This window comes from Cheilinus undulatus, linkage group 1 (genome assembly GCF_018320785.1).
Source record: "Cheilinus undulatus linkage group 1, ASM1832078v1, whole genome shotgun sequence".
NCBI lineage: Eukaryota > Metazoa > Chordata > Actinopteri > Labriformes > Labridae > Cheilinus > Cheilinus undulatus.
The window spans coordinates 39,586,029-39,612,637 of record NC_054865.1 but is presented as its reverse complement, the minus strand read 5'-3'; the positions used below and the strand labels follow the sequence as shown (position 1 = coordinate 39,612,637).

The window sequence follows — 26,609 nt, the reverse complement described above, 5'->3', positions numbered from 1 at the left end:
CCATCATCATCCTCCTTACCACTAAGGCCATCCTAGTAAGGTCTGGCCTTAATCCTGTCCCTTGTATCCACCTGCCACCCTGGCTATACTATAAGCCTTTGTACTCTTCACTGTTGAATCCTCTATCTAGTTCTTCTGTGGTATGATCATCTTGCAAAGATGTAGCGTACCACTTAAAAATAACTATTAAACACACAAACACACACACACACACACACACACACACACACACACACACACACACATATATATATATATATATATATATATATATGTATATATGTTTGTGCAGAATGGCTGTTGCTGTTGTAAGACACTGTCTTTTTTAAAGCATGTTAAACCTGGCAGCTAGACAATAATAACCGTTAGTCTTCAGTCCCCTTGTGATGTATTAATACCAGATTGATGGAACAAATGTGGGTTCATATTGAGTCTGGAATGTCACCAGTCTAGCCCAACACTGGCCCTCTGTTAAATAACCCCCCTCCCCATGTCCTGACTCCTAAATCCTGATAAACCCTTGCCCTCATAGCTAGGGAGGGATTGGGGGAAGGGCAACTGGCCGTAAAGGTTGGGAACATAAGCAAGACGGGGATGCTGACTCTCTCTGACTCTTATAATTGGGCTCCCCTGTGTTGCGTTTGATTAAATAATGTTGACCTGGGGTTGAAACTGGGTACTGCTAATGCTAATGTTACATAATGGCAGCTAACCTAGCTAAATGTTGTTGTGCAACCAACATCACTACCTCAGTTCACAGATTTTAAAATGTGCTAGTTAAAGCTTGCTTGTTTTACAGCTCAAGTGTAGGTATTGAAGTTACATTTGAAAATAAAAAAAATCTTCATGGTGAATTCCTACATTCAAACTAAACTTATGTGTTGAATTGAAACTTTGAGTGCAGCTATAACAATCTGTGGTTGTTCCATTTTGCCTGTGTTTATCAAATGAACTGGAGTTTCCAGATACGGGACGTGGCACATAAGCTGTGTTTCCACCATGCAGGCCAGTTTAGTTCAGTCCAGTTTGGCATGGTTTTGTACAATAGTGATCCTGTTTGTTTTGTTAGCCAGGTCTGTCCATCCTCCTCCGTAGTGATGGAAATGCTGACTCTTTTTAGAGATCCAGGTGCTTTTGCTCAATATGGTAATAAGAGCTGGTCTTTGGGCTCCCAGTCAGCTCTTAATATGGTACCATTTTGGCTTTTTCACACATTTCAAAGAACAACATTAATGGGGAAGAAAGGAAACTGCTCTCAAATGGGGGCCAGTTTCTGTCATTCATATTGAAGAGCTGGCTCTTAGAACCAGCTCATTTGCAAACGACAGATCACCATGGCTGTATTTTCAGTGTAACCCATTAGGTAGGGTTGGGAAATTAACCGAGTTTCAACTTCAATCATGATTTTAACTTCCGACAATTATAAAAACACACTAATTGGGATTATACCATTACTGTGCTGCATGCTGGGTAGCTTGTGTTGTCCATTGGTTTTGTTATGTGGTAAATGTTTCAGGGTTTTTTCTTATATTTTAGTCATAACAGTTTTTTAAATTTCTTCTGTTATTGTATTGCTTCATTTTATTATACTGATGAGTTCTTTCACTCATTAATTTTCTTTATTCCTTTTTTTCCCAAAGTGTTGTCTAGGTTTCATAAATGCATGTGATGCAAATGTTGTATAATCATGTAGTAGTCATGTTTTGTAAACGTAATTCTGAGCATTACCAATCAAAATATTCGTGATTAGGATTTTTGCCATAATCGAGCAGCCTTAGTAGCCGGCATCCCACAAGATTTATTTGCTAAATAGTAAACCACTGTTATCAGAGCATGTTTATGCCAAAATGAGGGAGAAAAGCTGCTCATATCATGGCAGGTTTTGTTTGTCTGTTTTTACTGCTGTCCCAGGGCAGGTAAAGGTTCTCTTGACTAATCAACAGACTGCAGTGAGTGTAGCTCACTCTTTAGGGCCGGAGAGGTGGGCTTGGTACCCCAGTGGAAGGGTACCAAGAAGTACAGTGGTATGGATTGGTTACTTTGCTGCTTTTTTGAGCTTGTCACTGAACCACAGCACTCACTGGAAATGCAGCTTTTGCAGGATGACTTTTTGATCAGAGCTAATTGGTGAAATGAACCACACTGGGAAAACATGCACATTTATTAATGGTAGATCATCCTATCCATCAAAATGTCAGATGACCTTTAACTTTTGCCTGCCACAGCCAACATCTGTGGTTCTTCAGCAGGTAGGACGTGTTAACTTTAATAGGAGCACTGTGGAGTTATTTGGACAAAGGTTGCTGTGGCCAGTTGGGGGCTGCTGAAACAGAAAGGGGACCAAATGCATCCCTGCATACCAGTCTCTCTGTATGATACTCTTTTATTGGCCATTCTTACCTTCCCAGAGGTCTGTGATAGCTCTGATGTTTGGAGCAGAGGCATGACTCTGCTTCCACCCTAATACCCATCCCCTATGAGGCAGGTGAACTACTTGTACTATCGCAGTAATTAATGCTTGGTATTGTTTTCATCTTGTCTTTCAGGAATCTGTGGATCTGCAGCGGCAGGAGTTTTTCTTGTTGGATTTAGCCCACTAACATTCTCCCACAGCCATGGAATCGGTAAGCTGACAAATAACATCTTTTTGAAATTATAGCCCCCCTGCTGTGTGGCTATCCTTTGACTGATTGGGCTAGCAAGTGTGGTTCATGGTATGCAATGCTGCACACAAGCCAGTCTTGAGTTTATGCATCCTTGTGAACATAGAAATCCAAATGTCACATTTGCATATTAATGTTTTTTATCCTTTTTCATCTGTTTATAGTGTACATTATTTTACCATGTAAGACATTTTGGCTTGTTTTGAAGCTCTAGCATACTGTCAGAGTTTATGGGGTGCGCGCTGGATAGCACTTGTAGAAATAAGTGTCATATTATTTTCTTTAGCTTATCAAATGATACAGTTGCAATCCCTGAACATGTGAAAACCCAACCAGCCCTTACTTATCCCAAATACCAGGACAGTATCTTTTCGGTAAGGCTGTTTTAAAGGCAGACGGCCCGTACTTGAGAGAACTTGTATACATGTGTGATTGCATACTACAAGCATCAGACTCTGCCCTTTATTGTCAGTCATGCAGGAGACTGTGTATGCAGTAGTTTCTTGTACCAACAGGCAGGCTGAAAGCACAGCAGCATTGAACTCTATCCACTGGAATGCATGTATTAAGAACAGGGCTTAGTGCATGCCTAACCTCTGTTTTCCTGTCCCTTTGTCAGAGGCAGTGTGTCTCTGTGTGTATGTGTGTGCGTTAGAGACTCTGAAAAGTAGGTCAGCGCTTCTGTAGTGCAGAACTAGCATGTGTCCAACAAAAGCCCTCCATTACCCTCTCTGTCTCACTCGCAAATGCACTGCACACACATAGAGTATAAATATATCATCTTCACTGTGAATACTGCTGAATGTCTGTTGCATGTAGAATCTTAAATCAGAAGCATAGAAAAATGTTTGTCTAACATGCATTTACTGCTGAAAGTGTTACAGTTCAAACATTCAGTATTGAACGTGCTCAGACACAACTTTTACTTTGAAATTGCCATCATAGACATCCTTTGGTGCAGAGCCTTGTCAGTCCCAGAGGGGTAAAATTAGCACATATATACATTATTTTTTTAAATAGTCTTTTCTGTAACTGACAGGATATTATTAAAATATGCTGAGGCACATTAAGAGAAAAAATTGAGGCAGTCTAGTGTTCAATCTGTGAATCACAATAGTAAAAGAGTGTCTTTTAAAAAGCAGCGTTAGCAGTGGTGAGTGTTTGAACAGGCTTCGCTCATGACGCCAGCAGAAGGTGAGGATAAAGTGCTTCTTTGAATTGATCCTGGGAGCCTAAGTCTGTTCTTAGAACATTAAGTGAGCAACTCTGTTGTTGTCATGAATGTGTAATTGTTTTAGATGCACTTTTTTGGCCAAATACTTGCAATGTGCACAGGTTATATGCAAATGTTAGTGTAAATATGACTATTTTTAAGTTCTTAACCTGCAAATTAGTAGAGCTAAAATTATTGCACATGGACAGCCAGTACCATTTTTGTACTACAAAGAACTGACTAAATATTTTGAGCACAGGAAAAGCAGAAAATGACAATTAAATGACTGATTCTTCCATTTTGTTTGTCTTGACATTAGCAGTGTATCTACAGACACCAGGTGAGCTCATGTTGGCTACTCAGGAACTAAAAGATGCAGAATACACCATTTTTACTCATTTTACTCGGATTACTGTGATTACTGTCATTCACTCGTAGTCGTGTTTTCTTGACTGGCCAGGGCCATTTAACCAGTATGAGTCACAACAGATCCTTTCAACTTCTGCAGGTTTGCATTGACTCTAATGTCATATGGATTTGAGAGAGTGTCGTAACTCAGCTTGGCTAATACAGCCAGCTATCCCTACATTGCAGTATACATTCAAACAACATCTTTATGCATGTTTAAAAAACTAAAATTTGAAATTATACCATTTTGCACATCATGCAGATGCCGATGCAAAAATGTATGTAAAGATCCATCTCTGGATTTTAAGAGAGGTTAATGGATCGTTGAAAAAATACATACGCTAAACGAGCTGATCTGTTTTTAAATATAGCCCTGACCAACTGCTGCAACACTAGCTCATCCCTCTCTTCCTCTGCATGAATTCATCTCTCTCCCTCTGTCTCCAGCGCTCTTACTCTCCTCCCACCCACCTCTCTTGTGTCTGTGTGCCTGTGGCTGTGCACCAGCAAGAGCTGCTACTGTTTACCTCTCCGAGCAGCCTATATCTGCTTACTGTCGGTGGAAACCAAGGAAACCGATCACAAAGCTTATTATGGTGCCAGGAGTGGAGTACATGCTGTGTGCGTGTGTGCCTATGGGGGCTGGACTCACATATGCACGCACACACTCACACATAAACCCTCTGCCACTCTCCTCCTCCCTCTCCTCATGTGATGCCAGTCACATGGTTTCCAGGCAAGCAGCTAAGTAAATCAGAATCAGACTCTTATTTTTAACAGCATTAAATCCTCCACCTGGTCTCTGTGGTTACAAGAACAGACTCAAGTGCTTGTTGATTGCTTGTCCTTTTCTTCACCCTGTGTTTCTCTTTCACTATGTGACTGTGCCACTTCCTCTCAGCCTCATTAAACCATAGGTGTCTACCATCTCCCTATCTGGGTTATGTGTGTGCACTGCTTTGGCTTTAAAGTGTGAATATTGAGTCATTATAATGTTATAATATAGGAGATGTGCATGGTGGTCTCTGAATGTCCTTTCCAGACACGTTCTCCTGTGCTTTATTGCAGAGATGCTTTAATTAGATTGTTGAGCAGAATTTGCTGAAACTTGACCTTATAATGTGGCACAGTAAAATGCTCTTACTACACCAAATAACATTTGCTGACTTTGCACCAGAAGCTTTTTAAAAACTTCATGAAAAAATCAATGTCTGAATTGTGCCAACTACATGCACATAGATTTTCCATTTATTGGGTCCCAGCTATGTTAGATTGATGTACCCTGGCCTGAGAGATCACAAGATCATAGAAAGATTAGATTTCACACAAGAATAGTTTGTAAACAACAAATTAAACTGCCTTTATGAAGTTGATTTGGTGATCACTTTAAAAGCATTTCATGATTTTTTTTATTTGCTTCTGTCATGGGTGACTTCGTCAGGAAGTTAAAGCTTTATGTTTTCTAGACAGAATGTGTGGTTTCATATGAAATCCTGAGGTGTTTCCAGCTTAAACGTTAATTTTTCTTTGTCATGACATTGAGTTACCTCTGTAATGTTGACATAGCGATGATACAAAGTTGAGAGTCTCTGTGTTGTGTCCTTTTTTTAAATGGACAGAAAACTCCTTTCTCCTGTTTGGATCAGTCTGCTCTATGGGGGTTGACTTATTTTGCCGGCGGTCTCTGCTGTGAATAGACCTAGTACGTGTCTTACGCACAGAAAAGTGGCGCTTCTGGAACTTGAAAGACTGAGTAGAAAGGGAGTGATTTGCTCCAGGGTCTGCTTAATGTGTGGATCACTGTGTGGATGGATCATGTGAAATTTTAGCGTCAGCCAGCCGATAGTGATTGTTGTGGGGTATGGACCCACAGCCTGTGCGTTCTGCTGCATATCTTTACTGGTCGCTTGTTGTCTATAACTGAGGAGTCTTCAATCAAGCCAGGGGTTCACGTGGTTTATTTACAATGTTACAATGCAATTTGGCAGATGCTTTTGTCCAAAGTGACGTACATCTGGGACAGGTGTTCGTGGCATTACGGACCTTCCCCAAGGGCCCACACTGGATAGTCATTGTACTCTGACCGGGATTTAGATTTACTCAACATCATACCTCTGTTTACTTTAAATGCAGGATTGTGAGCTAATGAGGGAGAACAGCTGTTGAAATGTTATGCCACCAGCCTGGTCTACAGTGCTCTGTAACTCTGCATACTTCAAGCATTGAAGCAGCCCCTTGGAATATACAACAAATGAGACAAATTTATGATCATGTCAGGCAACACTGGGTAATGAGGGCTGCTGCACTTTGTACTGGTACATCGGTTGCACCCTCTGAGCCTTAAACTATCTTTTAACCATTTTGTCTTGCCTGGACTTCACATCTTAAAACACTTGTAAAACATCAACCCTGTGGTGCACAGTCAAGCTCTAAACATCCTTTTTTCAGGACAACCTGGGCTTTAAGAATATGTCTGCTGCAGTAACATTAATTAAATTAAAACAGGATACAAAAAAAGAAAAACTAAATGGAAATTACAACTCAGATATTTATATGTGACACAGTGTTAATGCTTTCTTGGATTATTGTTTTCTGCATTTGCTTTTATCTGACCAGACAGCTGAAGGTAAACAGGTTGGGATTACATGCAGTAGAGGACCAAAGTCCGACCACTGTAACAAGTACTCAGAATATTGTAAACCATGCAAATTTGAGCACTCTTTGAGCTAAGCTACCTATGCAGTAGCACTATTTGTTAACACCCATGCATTGTGAAGTGCATTATTTTTGTGCAGATGTTATCATATATTCACATTTCTGAAAATACACACTTTACACCAATAAAGATAAATATCTTTAGAGCCTATATTTACCCATTAATGACAGCCAATCAGTAAGGTCCTAATGGACCAAGGCTTTGTGTCAGTTATGACCAGCATAACTTTGTATTTCATCTAATATGATACTGGAAGACAAAATGTGTATCTTTATAACACACTATACAGAGGCTTGTTGTATGGCCAATGTTGCCTCCTTCAGCAGTACTGAATACTGAGTTATCTCTGCGCAGAGGAGCTGAGAGGAGAGGTGTCGGTGTGTTAAATTTGGTGCAGATGAAGGGCTAAAATTCTTGTAATCACACCTTCTCCTCTGGTTCCCTCAAAGCTCCCCTTCTATCCCCACCCCCTCCTCTAAAGAGGGGCTTGTTCCTCAGTGGGGATTAGTGTGTGCAGCAGCTCTGAACAGGAAAGTGGGCCCTGCCAGTCACATTACATAACTCGCCCCCACTAGTTCGGCTCGGCCTGGCCCGGCTGGAGAGACGACTATAGAGGCTTTGTTTTCCCAGCCTTCCCTTCTTCCTCCCCTCTGCTGCTCCTCCTCCTCCCCCTCTGGCAGCCTGCATACTGATGCTGTATAGAAGGAGTCTGTTTGCAGGGAACAGGCGAGGCACTGTGGCGTGTAGTGCAGAGAAATACGCTAATAGCAAGCTGAATGGTGGGGAGTTCACATCTTAGGCAGAGGAATTTGAGGTCTGCCATAGGTCGTACAGTTTCAGGGAGATGGGAAGTGAGGGAATGCTGTACGATGCATGAATCGCCTGTCTGGGAGCTCCACATCAGCATGCCTGGAGGTGACATGGGGGGTTAGAGGTCATTTCAGGAGGGCTGTCAAAATTCAGTGTGAAATTTCTCAAGGTTAGCAGGTTGTGATATGGTTTAATTCCATGTTTTTGAGCTCTTCTACCACACACACGCTCTTCCCTACCTGGCGTCTGCCACTGTTAGTAGGGTGGGATTGCGAGGTCAATGGACTCTGTGTAATGGAGGTTCAGAACAGTTAGCACTCAGTGAATGCAAAGGTAACCCGCAGAAGTGTGAGGGGGAAAGGATATAGTGCAACGCAGTGGGGCTTTGTGCACTTCTTACAGCATTCTTCTCTGAAGAGTTGGGAATTTTACTGCTCTGAGACAGGAAAAGGATTTTAGTGCTAAAATGAGAGAGGAGGGAACAGCACTAGCTGTTTAGGATGAAGAGTAGGCCTGACCCATTTAGCACCTTTAAGAAATCAGGGGACCAAAAATGTTCTTCTTCCTGATATGATTATAAGTTTGTAAGATGTTTTTTTCAAAACACCCACAACAGTGCTAGTAGCACCTTCAACAAGTTGTCCATCTTTTGTGCTGAGAATCTGTAACCATCAGAAATCTCTGCTACAACAGTTTATGTAGTTCAGACTGTTGGTGCATGTGGATATTTCTCTCTTGTTTATTATTATTTAGGGATTTGGCTATTTATAGCTGAAGTATGGGGGAGTTGGAGGCCTTATATTGCTGCAAACCCTATGTGCTTTCTTGATGGAAAAAACATCCATCCTGGAAACATGCCATACACTGTAACCCCATCTGCTTTTCACTGCAAATACAAACAATGTGGTTTAATAAATGAATAAAAGCAGTGTTTGTGTACCTCTAAAAGCACTGTATTTTGGTTTTCTTTCATCAAATTCTCTGTTGCTGCTCTTGCTGGGAGGTCACGGTTTCTTCCCAACCACTGTTTTCCACAAGCTTAAGTACATGTTAATACACGCACGCACAAACAGCCGCTGCACCTGATGGTTAAACCGCTTTAGACTCACTGCTGCTCTATGATGTTGGTGGTCTATGAACTGCCATGGTATTCTCCTTTGTACTTGCATTGACTAGAACCCCATGTTTTTGAAAAATAGCCTGTTTTCATGTCACCACCTCTGTTTAGTCATATCTGCTGCCTTTATTCTTGTAATTCTAAATCATCTACAATATCAATCACACATTTGTTTCCCTTTTTTGCAGTGAAGCTCCCCAAGATGGTGAATTTCTATCATAAAATCTTTCAGTTGCTCTGTAGTTATTTGATTGCTTCTACTTTGGTTACTATAGTTAGCTTTGAGATAGAGGAATATTGGAATAGAGGAGCCAGTATTTTAAAATGCTAAGTACCTTAAATATATGGTGTCATTATGGTTATTTAATGAGGAATAAAACTGCTCAGTTACCTGTATTCTTCATTTTAAATCTTTTAAGATCACTGCACTAAAATAATCCATCTCACACTGCCACAAAAAAGAAGAAAAAGAAAGATATCAAAGGGTAGTTTTGCACAAAAGTTGCTAGATATTTAATTCTTACATCCTTCAGACAATACTGATGCACTTCAATATAAAGTTTATTCTCCTGCTGTATCTCCTCAATGTCACTTTGGATGAAAGCCTCATCCAAATGTCTGCAGTGTAAATGAAAAAATGGAGACAGTGAAGGACTGCATGTCTCCAGTTTGCATTTTTAAACTCTCTTGGCTTCATCTCTGTATTTGGAGATCGGCTTGCGCTTTCAGTGTGTCAGCCATGAGCCAAGTTCCCATCAAAGAGTAGCTACACCAAAGACTGTGTTTAGATGTGATGGCTAATTTTAGAGCTGCTAGGCCCTTGTCCAAGGTGGGGGAGGATAAGATAACATTGAAGTAGCCCTCCCTCCTTACACAGTTTGGTTTTGTTTTTTCATCCAATAACCCTTATCCAGCTGCATTCAACAATCCTCATTCAGCCCCTGTATGCTGTGCATTACAACTGATACAAGCATTCAGATTTGTTAAAGTGTTGTACCGATACAAATCTTTTATTGGTGTTATACTGCCAGTGTTGTGGTTTACTTACTTCCGTATTTTTAAATCAATGCCTTGTTGCTATCCCATCCACCTGAGGCCAGTGGAAAAATATTCTAAAAAGACATGCATAGCCTTGTTTTTTTTTCCTCTCCATGTCAGTGTGAAAGAGCTCAGCCTGGATTAGCAGCCAGTTTGAATTGCTGAACTCAACCATATGTTTGATCGTTTGAAGACTTTACGGGAAACTGTGCTCTAATCTTTGGCTGTATCAGAGAGCAGTGTTTTGGAATACAAAGCTTTTCCTGAAATGCAATCAAAACAACACAAAAGTCTTATAAAGGCTGTCAACAGCTGCAACCCCTGCTCAATAGTTTTTAGCAATAATGGCTGCAACAGCACACTGATCCAGAAAAAACCTCATACTGAAGGTGTGAGATTTACTTTCTTTCAGTGAGCTAGCGTGTTTTTTTTTTTTTTTGGTTTTTTTTTGTTTGTTTGTTTTGTTTTGTTTTTTTGTTTTTTGTTTTTTTGTTGTTCAGTTTGAAGGTGTGCAAATTTGAATACACCACCAAACACACACTTGTTCTATCGGGCTTGATAGGAGTACTTGAGTACTCGATGTGGCTGTCATTGCTGTGCACTACCTGTCTGAGGCTACAAGTCATTTAGCAATACATTTGACACCAAGCTTTCTGGGTTTGTCTGACTAAATATACCTGTTAAGTAGTAGTTACAGAAAATATTAAATGGCACTCAGGGGTATAACTTCTCTAGCCACAGCTCTGGTTGTGATAGCACAGTGAGCTGAATTACAGCAACAACAACTGCTTTACAACAGCTATGGCAACTTTCAAGGCACATAAAACTCAAAAGGCAAACAAACCTAGCCCTTTAAGCACCAGTTGGCATATGTCATTTGTGATGATACCAGAGTGGAGAAGATAAGGCTGCTAATAATGATAATGGTGATATGTTCATGTTCAGTTTTGTGGAAGGAGAGAGCTTCTTAGCCATTGGTGTTTGTTAAGCCAAAGTAAATATGAGTGGAACAGGTCATGAGGAAAGAGCAGCGTGTCGATGACGTGACTGTAACTATAGACTTGTGGACGGATCTCCATGATGACATACATGACGGTTAGAGATGAATAATACTGGGTTTATGCTGATAAATGATGTGTGGATATTTCCAAATTCATTTTAGCCAATACTGATACCATACCTGTTTACGAATGTTGTTCAGTCCAACAGCTTAAGTCCTTCAAACACACTTAGCCTAATAGTTTAAGAATGAGGATAAACAAGGAAAAAGACTTCAGATGGTGTAGGTCTGTTGGTTAAGCCTGAAACTTCATGAAAGTATGCATACATACTCCTGATATTTACAGCCTTGGTATCAGCTGTACATATTGTCAGAAATGTTCATATCTGCCAATACTGATTAATTGACTAACTAACTAAAATCTGCTAATATCTACTGATATCATGCTGATTATACCGTGCATTCCTGGCAATGGTTGGCTCTTTTGTCTGAGTATGTTTTGGTCTCTGAAGGAGTTAAAAGTTAAGATAGTCTCATTTGTACTTTGTAGCTCTGTTGGGGTTTTCTTTATATTCATATGGTTTAGGCAAAACTAATGAAGAAATGTTTCTTCATCATCTCTTGTTGTTTTTATAAAGACCTTGGGCTTAACCCTCTGGACCTATGCTAGTTTTTTAATCATTTTGTCTCGCCTGGACTTACTGTCTTAAAAAGCTTGTAAAACGTCAACCCTGTGGCGCAAAGTCAAGCTTTGAACATCCTTATTTTTAAAGACAACCTGGTCTTACAATTTACACTGTCAATAAGCAGACGTGGCTTACATCTGACAGGTAGACAGGTCTTCCAGGAGTTAAGGACCAAAGTCAGCAATGTAACCCCCACCCCCAGTCTTTAAGAATAAGTGTGCTGAAGTATTGTCATTTTAATTTAAAGGGACTATAAAGACAAAGAAAAACTAAATGGAAATTTAAACTCAAAAGGTTTGATGTGTGGCACACGGTAAACAATAATGACTAAGACTTTTTTTTGTACAAACTTGCTCTCCAGTCTTTTGGGCATCAAAAAGTGACAAAAATTATCATTCTGTGACAAACAGTCTTCAAAATCTTTACCTATTAAAAAAACTCCTTGCACTTTTTCATATTGGTGTTTTTTTTGTGCCATTATTCATGGCAGTTCCTGTCTGCAGTGACACAGAGGGCCACATCTCTGGCTCTGTGTTTCTTTTTCTATCCATTATGAGTACAGGCCCTCTCCTTCATTTCTAAACGTAAACACATGAACTATTTGGCAAAGCATGATGTGACAACTGCCTGCCATTGGTTGTACAGCCCATGTGACATCTGTTTTGGGAACTCAACATGGTGGCTAATGCCAAGCTAGCATTAGAAACAATCGAAAGTGGATGGAAATGGCTAAACAATATTCAGTATTCTAAGTTAACCGAGTTCCAGGCTCGCTGGGAAAGCTACCTTAAGGGCTACAAAGAACAGCATTATTAGAACGGCAGAAGAAAATTCTTCCAGAGGAAAAAAGTAAGTGGCGAGAATTTGTGGTCCAAAAGTTATTGATCTATTTATAACGTATGCTTCTTCTTGTCGTATGCAGCAGCGCTGGTCTTAGAGGGTGAAAGTGATGCTAGTTTGTGGGCCACTAGCAGGTTTGTGTGTTTTAATTGTAAAATGTGATAAATGGACACCCGAGTACAGAAACTTCTTTAAATTCCCATTTTTATCATTTAGCCTTTACAACACTTCAAACCTATACATAGTCCATGTGGCAAAGCTGTCCCTGTCTGGCCCCACTGTCCTGTCTCCCTCTCTCTGCCACAGAGCAGTGACCTTGGTTTCAAGTGTACTCTGTTAGAAAGCCAACACCTCTCCAGGGATGAGCTGACCTTGTTGTCTGGCATACTGTAAGTCTGCACACCCCTTTCTGTCCCTCTCTTGTTCACTCACACACACCTCAATATTTGCAGCCTGAACAGGTATGTCTGCAGTCACCACCCCATTGCAAATCCAGTCCAGAGTACTGTATGGAAACAGGTTTTTATGTTGCGTTGTTTACATACAAAGGTGAAAGAACTGAAAGGGTTCTGCAGGTTTGGGCCTCTTCCTAACCAGGTGTTCCTTCATCACAGCCTCTCCTCTCAGCAACAGCATATGAGGGTACATGAAGCAGTGCACGCTGTTGTCCCTTCCCTTTATGCTCCTGCCTTTGATTCCCTGCAGCTGTCCGGCTGTGCAGAGTACGTGGATAGGTCCAGGCATGTAAGTTCACTTCAGTGAAGTAGTGATCATACGCTAAGGTTTTTTGATTGTTCCATACGTCAGGCTAGCTGTCTGTTTTTGTGGCTCACAGATTTCAATTCCAAATGTCCAGGCATGGACAAGATAAATGGAGAAAGTATTATGTCAGCTGGGCTGTGAATGGTTTTGTTTCCTTGCTTACACATGATATATTTTCAGGAAGTAGTGAATTTGAAGTGAAAGATGTGCTGTTTGTGGTTTTAACCAGAGAAAGAATCCTCCTCTTGTTGCACTGTCATGTAAACAATTAAAAGAAGTGGTTGTGTGTCATGTAAGGTCACTATCCGAATAAATATAACCAAATTAAAAATGATACAACTCTTAATTTCAATGCTTTCTTACAAGAGTATACTAAATAGTAAATCAGTGGCATGTTATTGGCATTAACCTCCATAAACAGCTTTCCTCTCCTCCATTTAAATCATTCAAAAGAAGGAAGAATGTCTGCAGAAGTATCGGAAATGCTCATTTAGCCTCCAGGCTTCTGAGTGGGCAGAGCAGTGAACGTTTAACTGACAGTGGAGCCTGAGAGACAATGTAAACAAACAGGTCCTGGTAACTGTAGTTCTCAGCCAAGGACAGATATCAAATGATGACACCCAGTCACAGATTTACAGGTAGATTGTTTAGCTGTTGAAAATGCCACCGCTGATTAGCCAACTAGCTGTATGTCCTGGGAGTTGACGTGAGAGGATGTACTTCCCCTCTGGGATATTTGTTTGCAAACTGATTTCTCACGGTCACTGTTCCCCTCATTTCATTGACTGTGGCCACAGACATACACCAGACACCCTCAGTAAAGACTTAATTTTAGTTCTGCCTACTTATTATGTACTCTGTTAGGCAAGTTCAGTCAAAGCAAACTCAAATGCTTCAGTCTCTTTTATGTTTTCCCCTTCAATGTATAATATAAAATGTATATGTTGAAATGAGATCATCTTTTCAGTTTATTTGGTGCTTGTGCTCTTAGATTGCTTGGTATAGAAGCAGCAAAAATGCTAAAGACATTCTCAGGTGTTCACTTAAATGTGTTGTACAGGTCTTTGGCCTGGAGCATAAGTATCTCGTTGAAGGCCATCTGGAAAACCTTTCCCGTTTTTATATTAATTTAAAAACCGATTTGCAAAATTGGTCAAATCTGTCAGCACCGTGGCTTTGGTGTGTGCTGTCCAGTTGTGTGTATGCATTTATGCTTTGCGTCAGGCTGCAGGCTGTGTTAAAGTTGGGCTGGGGCCAACAGCCAGCCAGGAGGACAGACGAGGAAGCAGATGGATCTTTTTGGATTTAACCCTTCCCACGCCACTTCATCCTTCTGGCCCTCCTTTTTCCAACCTGCACGTCTCTCTGCAGCGGAGAAGAGGGGGAGCAGAGTGGGGAGTGTGTGTTCAAGTGTGTGCGGTTAGGGGGATGGGAGGTGCATGGAATTCTACTAGTATCAAGCAGGAAGACCGACAGCAACCAGAGAGAACGAGAGAGAGAGAGACCTTTCCTTGCAGAGTCTGTGTGTGCTGAACTGTGCTGACATATGGCTCCTGCCTCCATGTTGGAACTCCCTGTCTGCTCTGTCCCTGCGCTGTCCCTCTTCAGCTTGTTTTTTTCTGCTCTGATATACTCTGCTGTCTGCTCTCACAGCCAAACCTGCACTTTACTTGTTTGTCCCAGAAATGCCTTGCCTTTTCTGGGATGTACAGTCACCACACCCAGTGAGATGCACTGGCTCTGTTGTACCCTTTACACTATTTACCTCCTGCCTTCTTGTTCTGGCTGTCTTTCAGTGGTAGAGGTTTCACCTGCAAATGCATAATTGCTCATGGGTCTATGGTGAAATCTAGGCATGCACAATATTATTGGCAGTATATCAGTATCAGCCAATAATAGCTTTAAAAAAAAAAAAAAAGTTAATTTTTTAGAGAATTTTATTTCCTTTCACTCCAGGTGTAAATCTGAGGTTTCAGTGACTTAAATCATTGACACATTGCAATGCACTTTTCATAATCAATTAAGATTGCCATTTAACATTGGATCTGTTGAGCGTTGGGAGACTTCCTTTGATGAAAATCAGCTCACTGACCTTTCCTGTAGACCACCCCTTTACACAGGTGGGAGGCCAGTAACTCGGTGGATAACTTCATTCATGGTGCAGAAGTGTCTAACACTTCAAAAACAATCCGTCTAACAGAAACATGAGCAAAGAAATCCCATCAGAGATCACTGTAGAACAGGCAACATTCAACACAACTAAACACTTTGCCCAACGGCATGATGGGAAAACTCTGTTCCCCAGATTTGCAATGACAGTGGGCAGAGCACTTTGGGAGTTAAATAAACTGTGAAATGTTTAACCCAGATATATCAATGCTCCAGTTTTTACTGTGTAACTGCTGTTTTAGAGAAGAGGCTTTCATCAGGCAGAAGAATTGCCCTTTTAGACAATCTCTGATCTGCTTTTGTGTTAAGTCAAGAGCAAATTTTGGCACTTTGAAGTCTTACACCCAAAGTAGCAATAACATAAATGTCTGCATCTGTGTCTGCATTTGGCTAAATGTTAGTTTAAACATCTGTATCTGATTTTTACAGGTGGTGCATCTCTACTTTCAACATCATTTGATATCACTTTTGATGGCACACTTACAGTCCTTCCTCGTGGGAATACAAAACTTTATGCTGAAGTGTTTAAGTTCTGGATGTTACATATAGCATGCATTAGAGCAGGTGACTAGAGTCGGATGATTTTCAGCCTTTTTGGTCTTGATCAGTGATTATCAGTCAGTTTTATTATGAACATTAAAATGTTGAAAAGTTTCAAGAAGTGCTAGTTTTCCGGTCGGTTATATTTCTGAATTAGCAGGTCAGACATCACAAAAAAAAAAAAAAAAAAAAAAAAAAACAGGAAAACTTAATCAGCCAAAGAAACTGTAACTATACATGGATCAATAAAACATCCCTCTGGTAACTTATGCTGGCCATAATTCACAAACTAGGTAGCTTGTGGTATTGACGATCATCCATCTCAACTTTTCCCTCCAAAATATCTGTGTTTTCCTTTCGGTATTAAAGCCATGAGTACTTCTAGGTCATGGGCTCACATTTGATCATACATAACTATTCTTTCTATGAAGCTGCTGTGATTGGTGGAAGAATGCAGGGTCCTGGTTTAATTACAAATCAATGGTTGCTGAGTAAAGTTTCTGGAAGACACCCTCTCTGCTCTCCCTGCTAACCAGCAGACTGTAAATAGAAAACCCCGAGGGAAGATCAATACCCTCTCCGCCTGTTGATGAGGAGGGAAGCTGACTGTGTGAATGAGTATGAAACAGATGCACAGCATTTTTTAGAGTACAGGTCCTGATTTTGTATCTTTCCTCATGTTAGAGTGGCAGGAATGATTGCTCTACCTTGAGGTATTTATCTAATAAGCCATCTTGCAGACTTTTTCCTCACATACATTGAATTACAGCTTTGATTTCCTCATGACATACTGGCTACTCTCCTTGACTTTCTGTGGAAAAGAGAACATCTGTGAGCCATGAAAATATGTCATGTTGAATAGTAACAAAAGCTTCAGTCCCCCCTTTCCTACCACAACTCACCCACTATCCTCTGCCTCCCCTCTGCTGTGTACCACCAGCTGAATGTGGCATGGGGTGGGGTGGGGGTATTGCAGGACAGACATCTGTGGCCCTCCGCGACCCTCTCTGAGCTTCACTGCCTCAGCTTTATTGTTCTCAGAGATGTAGATAACCATAACAGAAGGAGAGCAGGAGAGCCACAGTCACTAAAGAAAAGGCCAAAGGGGAGGTGTATCGAGGGGCAACTTTTGTTTAAACAAAGTGTCAGCTCTGTTGTGAGGGTGTGTTTTATGGTGTTGTGGGTGGGGGATGGGGAGATGGGGTCTGGGGGAAGTTGACCTATTATTCAAAAAATGTTTTCAGGATTAAGTGAGGTAACTTTAGTTCATCTTCCTAAGGTTTCCTCCTCTTATCTGCTACTAGGGCATACTGGCCCCTCAGGAAGCCCTGTGCTCTGTTATTCTTATTAAGCCATCATCTCAACTGTGTCCTGTTTTCCCCTCCTATTTTTTCTCGTCTTTGCTTTTAAGCAAGAGTTGGCCTCTTTTCTGACCTTTGGCCAAAAGTTAATGGTACTGCCTTTGAGGCTTTGAAAGCATCACACCCTTTCTGTCCTCTCACTTTGGCTGAGTTTTGGACCTCAATCTTATTTAAGTACTCACCTAATTGGGCAGTTCCTTTGGCTAGGTCCTTTATTCTTCAAGTTTTGTCTTTGAAAAGTTTTATACTGATGTTTTCAAGTCAGCAAAGTAAGCTCATTAAAGGATTTATGATATACAGAGCCCAATCTTTGTGGTATCACAATTCTTTTATTGTTAACAGTGTTTTTCACAGAGCACCAATAACACAAACAGAGCTGTATGGCATGTGTCTAGGCCACTAACATGTGCAGGGTTTTGACATTATCTATGCATTTCACCCCTACATCAAGCATAAGCAATCATGTCTTTTGCTGCAGTGACAGATCAGGCATATTGGCTCTAGTACAGTACCTGCATGGTGGTTAAAGCACAGGTTTACCCATATCTGAGACTGGTAGATGACCTTTTAGTGACTTAAGTATGAATAATAAAGGCTATTGGGGGGGAATTGAGGTATTTGAGATGAAACATTTTCCACTGCTCTTATGGCTTAAACAGCATCTGTGTTGTATGATACTTCTCTTCAGCTCTGACTCCACCCCTCCTGCTTGTATTGCTCTCTACAAAGGCAGAATAGCAAAGCTGCATATTTTAGCAGAATCTCTCTGTTCCCTCATTTTATGTAGCTCAGTGTTTAACTAACTGAACACACAGCACCAGTAAGTTATCTATTTTTAGTTTGCCCTGGGAAAGTTCACGTCCTGTTTGCTATCAGGTATTTAGTCATATGTCATAAATACATAAGATAAACACAGAGGTACATGGCTTTTCTGTGAGTGGGTTGCGGTGTTTTTATATGCTTTAAAACGTAGCCTCGTGCAGAAAGTGTTTTGGTTTGAAATGTTGGCTGAATTTTTGCAGCAGTGTCTTTCCTTTCCACGTCTTGCAGTTCATTATTCAACATTTGCTCCAGTTGTGGAGGGTTATATTTAGAAGTGTTGTTGGGGAAACCAACACACAATGTATACCAAATGTACTCTGTGGCCTTTTTCTCTCACTTGAATACACTGCCACTCAGGGCATCTTAAAAATTACATCCCATAATCCTCTGTCTCAATCACACTTTTCCTGCCTCTGTTTATGTCTAATCCCATCTCATCCTCACTCTTTTTTTCAATGTTTCCTGTTAGTCTGTTTTCTTTTTAATCTACCTCACCCTGTTAGTGCAACGACTCCTCCACCCATAGTGTTCATTAAGACAATAGATATTTATATGCCTGCTAAAATAGGATATCATACATTTTCACCTACTTTAGAATTTTGGTATTTTAAGTGTCATATTTACTTTAACTTGTATTCTTAATCTGTTGTTCTTCACCTGTAATTACCATAGCTTCTCTGGAAAACAAGGACTGCCTCTCTCATAAATGACATCTATTGTAAGATCTGTTCTCGTCTGTCTTATTTGGGTGATGTTCTTTGCAGATAGTGATGACTTCTACTGCATAGAGGCATAGACTAATTGTCATCACATTTTCTACCAGTATACACTCACCAGCCACTTTATTAGGTACACCTTGCTAGTACCGGTTGGACCTTCTTTTGCCTTCAGAACTGCCTCATTTCTTCATCGCATAGTTTCAAAAAGGTGTTGGAAACATTCCTCAGAGATTTTGGTCTATATTGATATGATAGCATCACACAGTTGCTGCAGATTTATCAGCTGCACATCCATGATGCAAATCTCCTGTTTCACCACATCCAAAAGGTGCTCTATTGGATTGAGATCTGGCGACTGTGGAGGCCACTGGAGTATAATGAACTCATTGACATGTTCAAGAAACCAGTTTGAGATGATTTGAGCTTTGTGACATGGTGCATTATCCTTCTGGAAGTAGCTATCAGAAAATGGGTACACTGTGGTCATAAAGTTATGGACATGGTCAGCAGCAATACCAAGGTAGGCTATGGCATTTAAACGATGCTCAATTGATACTAAGGGGCAAAAGAGGGCCAAGAAAATATTCCCTACACCATTACACCACCACCACCAGCCTGAGCCATTGATACAAGGCAGGATGGATCCATGCTTGTTTACATTCTGACCCTTCCAATGCCTAAATGTATTGAGTTGATACCATGTGATTGGCTGATTAGCTATTTGTGCTAACAAGAAATTTAACAGGGGTACCTAATAAAATGGTCAGCCAGTATGTATACCTCAACAGGACCCAAACTGGTCTAGATGTTTTTTGCATGCCATACAGTGTCTGCACCAGATTTTGGCCCAGAGATAGAAATGCATATATGCTAACAAAGGCAGAGGCTTGGTTGTCGTCTGCCTTCAGTGCATCACTGCAAGGACACTGTGTATCGTGTATTTTTTAATAAAGAGCTCTGAGTACTTGCATAGTTTGCGGAGCTTGGACTTGAAGATGTCATAAAGCCCCATCTATCATTTTTGAGATGAACTTGCTTTAGAAAATAGATTCTCTATGGGGGAATGAATGACGTATGCAAACACCAGGTACTGCTGTTTGATCTCACACAGAGATGCTGGGATTGCTGGAGCTCGCATAGTTTTGCTAGAAGATTAGGGTGAATTTGTTTGTTCCACAGTGGTACGGCTGGCAGCGTGTGTTGTTAAGATAGCCCCCTAACTTTGAAGTGTAACTGGAATTGCTGCAGCGTATTTGGTTAGGTTTGGAAAACAACAGGATGTAGTTTTTGGGAGCGTTTTTGAAATGCATAGTAATGTTGGTTGATAAAATAATTCAGCTTTTGGTTTTGCTATCACAGAATGTTTTTTTTTCTGTTAAATTTTTGCATTTTTACATAAAACTATTGCTTGTGGCTAAAAGCTTTCATTTTAGTTAGTAGGAAGTTAATGCTTCTCATGTGGATGTGTTGTCTAATCAAGAGCATATTGTGCATCTGGATGAAACCTTTGCTGTGATCATGTTGACATCGGACAACATCTGGCTACATTCAAGAGCTGCATTTAAAAATCTTCCTTTTCCTAGAGATTTGTTTTTTTTTTTTTACCACAGCTGGGATGAAACTCCATAGTGCAGATTTATAGCTCAACTTGGAAAGGAAGTTGCTTATTTCAGTGTGGACAGCCACCTAAAGATGAATGTTTCAAGAGATTGCATGTGCCAGATGTAGATTTTGTCTTTATTTTCTCCCTGCATCTGTCTTTCTTACCTCTACCTACAACTAGAACAAGCTGTGGTTTGGATCTACTCTAGGTGTTATCAGGCCCTAGTTTAATGTCTGACTGGATGGCCTGATTTTTAAAGGCAGCGCCACACATCTGGAAAACTACTAGATTGCAATGCCTCCTGCTTTATTTTACCTCAGTACTGAAAAATGTCTATTGTAATGATAGTCCCGATTATATGACTTATTAATGTGTGCAGCAGTGTACAGTGTATTTAAAGCAGATTTGTTAAGGCCCAGTCCCTCCACCACAGATTGCTTTATTTTTTTCATGGCCAGAAGGAGAGTGACTCACTCTTATCCGCCCTCACATTCAGAGTGTGAGTGTGCTTGTGAGGAGCAAGTGGCTTGTTTGTGTGACGGTGATATGTTCAGATAAGACATCAGAGATGAGGTGACTGTCTATTTTCTGTCCTGCATTTTTATCTGCTGCTCCTGGACACATCACAAAGGTTCAAACTCACCGACTGAACACATTAGGTTGTATTGTATCTTTTCTTTTTGTCAGACAGCAGTGGCCTGCTGCTGTTTCTTCTCAAACACAAATGTTATTTGGATTATGAAGCTAAATTGACACACATTGAGCTACCATCCAATCTACCTTCTGTAATAGTTTAGAAGGCCTATATACCGAGAGGTAAATGTGTTTTTTCTTCTGATCGTAGTTCTATTTTTTCCTACTTCATTTTATGATTATTATTGATTTACAGTATGTCGACTTTTTGTAGTTGCCAGTTTTAGTAATCTCATGAGCACTAGCGCTGTTTGTCTGTCCACTTGTCAAGTTATATAGGTGTATGTGAGTGAGCTTTTTTGTGCTAAGTTAGCAAATATAAACTTCAAGGTCCAGATTTAACACTCATACGCTGTGAAATGTCTCTGTGTTGGTGTTAAAAACAACTGAAAATGGCAGTTTGCCCACTCTGATGTACAACTGTAGTTTAGACCGTGTCTCAGAGATTTGTGGTGAATTGCACTTAGTCCTTATTTGGAAAGTGAAGTCTTGCCTTTCATTTATTAGAAATGTTTTAAACACACCAACCCTTCTGTTTTAATTTGAAGTCTTTTGTTATACAGTTTTTTAACTTTTCTCTATGCCTTGTGTGAATAATACATTTGCAAGTATTATTAATAGCACTGCAGTAATTGATTCTTTTTTAATCGAGTAAGAATGCAATAAGATACAACTACAGGACAAATAAAGAATTGAATTAAACTGAAATGAAATATTGCATTTTTCATTAATCAATCACTTTGCTTTTTTCAAGAGCAATAGTACTAAACAAATAAGAGAAAAGATTGGGTCCCTTAAATGAACTACATAAATATGAGAAATTGGTATTAACAGGTTCTCTAAAAAGAATATATTTTTAAAAGTGCTACACAGTTCTGATAACAATTTACATTTATTAAAGTTAGAAAGAAAGGAAGTCTCATATCACTTGATTTTTTTACTGGAGACACAACTTGGACAGAAAGTCACCTACATACAATACACAAGGCTATATCAAGACTCATTTAAGGCATTTGATTGATAATACACAGTTGTTCTGAAAAAATAATGGAGAAGTAGTGGTGCCACAATAAATTCCCTATCAATCCATGGATCACTTGTAGCCCAAACTTGACTGTGAGTGCGAGGGTGGTGATCCAAATGGATTATGGATCAACTGTGACCTGTTTCTGGCTGTTTTAAAAGTGGTCGTAACATGTCCTGTGGTAATTTCCAGTTCAACCATTTTTCAATCCAGGGCTGCAAAATTGAACGACAGAGGAGATCAACGGATCCTTTCCCTGTTGCTGTGCTGCTTCAGGGTCACTTGACCGGGTTCAAAGGTTAAAAGAGAAAGATGATTGAAACACTTATCAACAAGAAGCCAGTTGAATAAAAGTGTTAATATGGCTTTGACAATGCAACAATACAATAACGTATATAACCAAGGGTTAAATCAGTCTAGGTTAGTCACACTTCACTCACAGGCGCTGCTATGTAAGAGGATGAGAACAATTCTTTTCTTTGAGTTCACTTTGGCTGCTCTATTCATGGAGGAGGTTTTGATTTAGGATTTTAATCAATATGGAGTTTTACAACAGTAGCAAAGGTGGATGGTATGTGTTGTGAAGGTGGCTGTGTTAAGCATAGAGTGTGTTCACATGGACTTGAGTATCCTGGTTTCTATCAGGATTTGTGAGTATCCCGGTTTGTGTTTGTACATGTATACATCTTCAGAAATCGGGATGTTACAGTATCCCGGTTTTGAGAAACCCGGTTTTGCTACCTGGAGAACTCCAAAGGAAAACGGGATACTGTGCTGTGTGCACGCTGTATCCTATTTTGTGGCTGCTGTAGACTATTTGCCCGGACGCGACTTCATTTAACTTCAGATACTGTAAATACTGCATCTGTGTGGCAGAGAAACAGCTGATCTGCTTTGCCCGGAGAGAGTGACAGCTGAGCGGCTGTGTCTGCAGCGGATCTGTCTATGAACTGACGGCAGTCTTGTGTCATAACGTGCTCATATTTAGGTAAAACGTGAACTGAACAGTTTAATTTTACAGCCATGAATGAAACACGAGCATAGTTTACTGTGGAGACAGAGAATGGCCATTCACACCATGAGTTACCAGGAATTAGAGCTCTGTGAGCTGAAGATGTAAGTACGGCACTCGGTAAGCATCCTGCACAGTTTGTCAACGCTTCCCAGTCCTGAAATTGAGAACCAACAACTCTTCCGGTGTACTTTTCAAAGTAAAAGCATAACCTTTTTCAAGGCCCACTTTGAGCTGCCCCCGTTTTCACAGACTTTTATTTTGAAGTCGATTCTCAGACAGTTAATTAGTGAAGTAAGTCAACGGCAAGTGGCTTTGCTCTTTCTTGGTGTCTCTGCCAAGGGATGGGTACCTTTCACATTTGAACCGGTACGGTACCAAATCCCTGTACCTGTGAACTGATACCGGGACACAATGGTGCCCATTTTCGGTACTTTTGAGTGTGAATAATATGCAATAATAAATGTTGTATAACCTCAAAACTTATGAATTTTCAATATCAAAACACTATCAAATATGAGTATTTAAAAAAAGTGTTTTTAAAAAATTACTCCAACATGGAAAACCTAAACTACTTTACCTACCCAGTGTTTTTTCTTTATATTGCACAAATGAAAACCCAGCCCACTGCCTCCTATTCCTCTAATTTCCCCTCTTGGAAAAATGTGTGTTGAGGTCCATAGAGGGAGAATAAGTTTAAAACAAATACACAAAAGAGTCTTGGACAGAGTGAAAACTCCTAAACTTTGTAGTGAGTCCCGTTAGTCAAAAATAACAATCCAACGTTGAAATCTGCATTAACAACTGCGAGGTAACGCTGATTAGTGAGCTGAACAAGGTGGCATACGGTAAAATTATGATGTGTTTAATGACAACTCAGACTCTACAGTATCGAAGGTGGGACTAAGTTAAGACCTTTTTATGATGTGTTCAAATGTCCCACGGAGAAAATTGTAATTTTAGTTTTTAGTGACAAACCTGAATAAATCCAGTCATTTTAACGGAGGAATATTTAGTATAAGATAGATGTAAAGAATGAGTTTAGTTAAAAAACATGTCTCATTTTTCCACCCTAAATACACAAATAATCATGTTAATATAACTAATGTTGTCAGTGAAGACCGAACAGCTCCTCTGGCCCTTTAGAATAAAAAGTTAAAGAAATTAATACATTAATAAAACACATCAACATAGCCCACCTGTAAAGATGGAATGGCTTAAAAAATTGATTATTTGATTTAATTTGGCTCCAGGTTTTAGAGACTGGGAACTGGACTAGGACTGGAACACAGGTAATGTGGACTCGACTGGGACTCGGACTCAAGTAAAGAGGACTCGGGCTCGACTCAGATTTTTCTTTGGTGACTCGTACTCAACTCGGACTTGAACACTAGGGACTCGGGACTCGAATCGGACTCGAGGTTTGGTGACTCCACTACAACGTTGGAAGCAACACAATTTATATATCTGAGCTGACTATATCTCAGCTGACTTAATGATTTGTTAATGGGTTACTGCATCAATACCTGCAGTACCAAGCAGGGCAACTTTAGAGGGGATAATGTTGAATCATTTATCAAGCAACATGCACACTGTCTATAGATTTGAATGTCAGATGTAGGAATTTCTGCTTGATCCCCATTAACAATGTCTTCAAACTTTTTGGTTCCAACATTCTTCTACAAAAACACAGTTTGAAGGCATTGCCAGAGACTTTATAATGTACACTGCTCTCTTGTATGGTAGAGACGCAACAGCTAAGCTAGGTGTGAGGTCAACTAGAGTTGCTGCATCCTGTTTAAAAAAAGCCCTCACCCATATGAGCAAGGGTCATCTGATTCAAGGAGTCATTGTTACCCACGCCGATGAAATCGGAAGGGGGTTATGTAAAGGGTTCCGTATCTTCCTTTGTTTGTATGTGTACAAGATAACTCGAGAACGGAAAGTCGGATCTTCACCAAACTTTCAGGGAATATTGGGATAGTGACAGGGAAGAATCAAATAGATTTTGGTGATGATCTGCGCACCTGTTCGGTTTTTGTCGGACTTCGAAATTTTGAACACCATAGTAATCAATGGGAGCATGAGTTCCTCTGTGGCGCTGGTTAGGTGTGGGTCTACTGCCTCAGACGGCCATTCTAGTTTTAATAGATACAAAGCGTGCATGCACTGTCGCAGCCCCTATAGTTCTTTCTTATTCTTGTTTTATGCATTCATGTCATTCAAAATGTGGGAAAGCTTTTCCTCACATTGTGACATGCTCGTTTTTAAAGGGTTGGTGATCATCAAGACATAAAGAGAAGAAAAGTCATAAAGGAATCTCTTCCCGTATTCAGTTCAGTCATCACAGCTGGATTATTTTCTGCCCACTGGAGTTTGGAAAGAGAAACTTCATCTTGTAATTTCATAATTTCAAAGCTTTTACAATGCAACTTTCAGTTCAACTTCTATCTCCTTGCATTTCTGCTTTGTTACGGAAATAAAAATGTGAAATATTGTTGGTATAAACGCTACCATAGGTCTGTGACACTATCCAGAAGATATTTTGCTTGGATGATGCTAAATCTGTCACTCCGTTGTGGTTGAGTGCCAGACTAGGAGCACTGAATTATCCTGCATATGCTTGACATACACTGTAAAAATCTGGAGAGGGAATTTATGTACCCACATAAATGAAAAACATATAAATGAAGGGAACTCTGGCCTCTTTCCATGACAGAATAAAGGCAGCTCTGGTTTTTGCACTGCATGTGCCTCCTGTTGTCATTATGGTAGATATGGTCCTACACTGGCTCATGCACGTACTCCTAGTTTCTTGTTATGGTCTTTGCTTTGCTGACTTTTAGCTTATGAGCTTTTTTGTCCTTTTTGTCCCTCTTGTATTGTTGGGATGTTGAGCACCGGACCCTGACTAAGCTGAATCAAACAATAAGAAGTCTGATCTCATGTGTGTCTCTCTCTCCCCTGAGTTTCATGATCCTGTTTTTAGACCAGAGCGGGAAGGAATGCTAAATGTTGGCATCAGGAAATGGTTACCACCCCACAATCATGAAATGAAGTTGCAGAGCTGCTGGTTGGCCTCTTAAATTCTGTGTGAGTGTTTCCACTCATACAAACGGGTCATTGGGTTCACCCGAGGTGTTTGTATCAGACATTTACACCAGCTCATTGTTTTTGTTTTAGACCAGCTAAGCTCCAGTTTCATCATTGGGCTGCACTTTTTTTTCATCCTGCAGAAATGTTGATGGTGACCTCATGCTCAGTTCACCTGTGGCCCAGTTGGCACTGTTTTCTCCCATTTTCCAATGCCATGCCTCATGTAGCCAATAGGAGTGAGCCGTGGAAAAAAAGGAGCACAGCACCTGTCACAGAGGCCTGAGGGGGACAGAAAGGACAACACTGTACTAGCAGTG

At 40.4% G+C, this 26,609-nt stretch overlaps 1 protein-coding gene across 1 annotated transcript in view; it reads left to right on the top strand.

Annotated features, from left to right (window-relative positions):
• ankrd11 (ankyrin repeat domain 11) overlaps nt 1-26,609 on the top strand; it is a 156,470-nt gene that overhangs the window by 45,899 nt on the left and 83,962 nt on the right. The window contains exon 2 of the mRNA XM_041792500.1: nt 2,547-2,624. The gene's annotated coding sequence lies outside the window, so the exon portion shown is untranslated. The remainder of the gene's footprint in view (nt 1-2,546; nt 2,625-26,609) is intronic.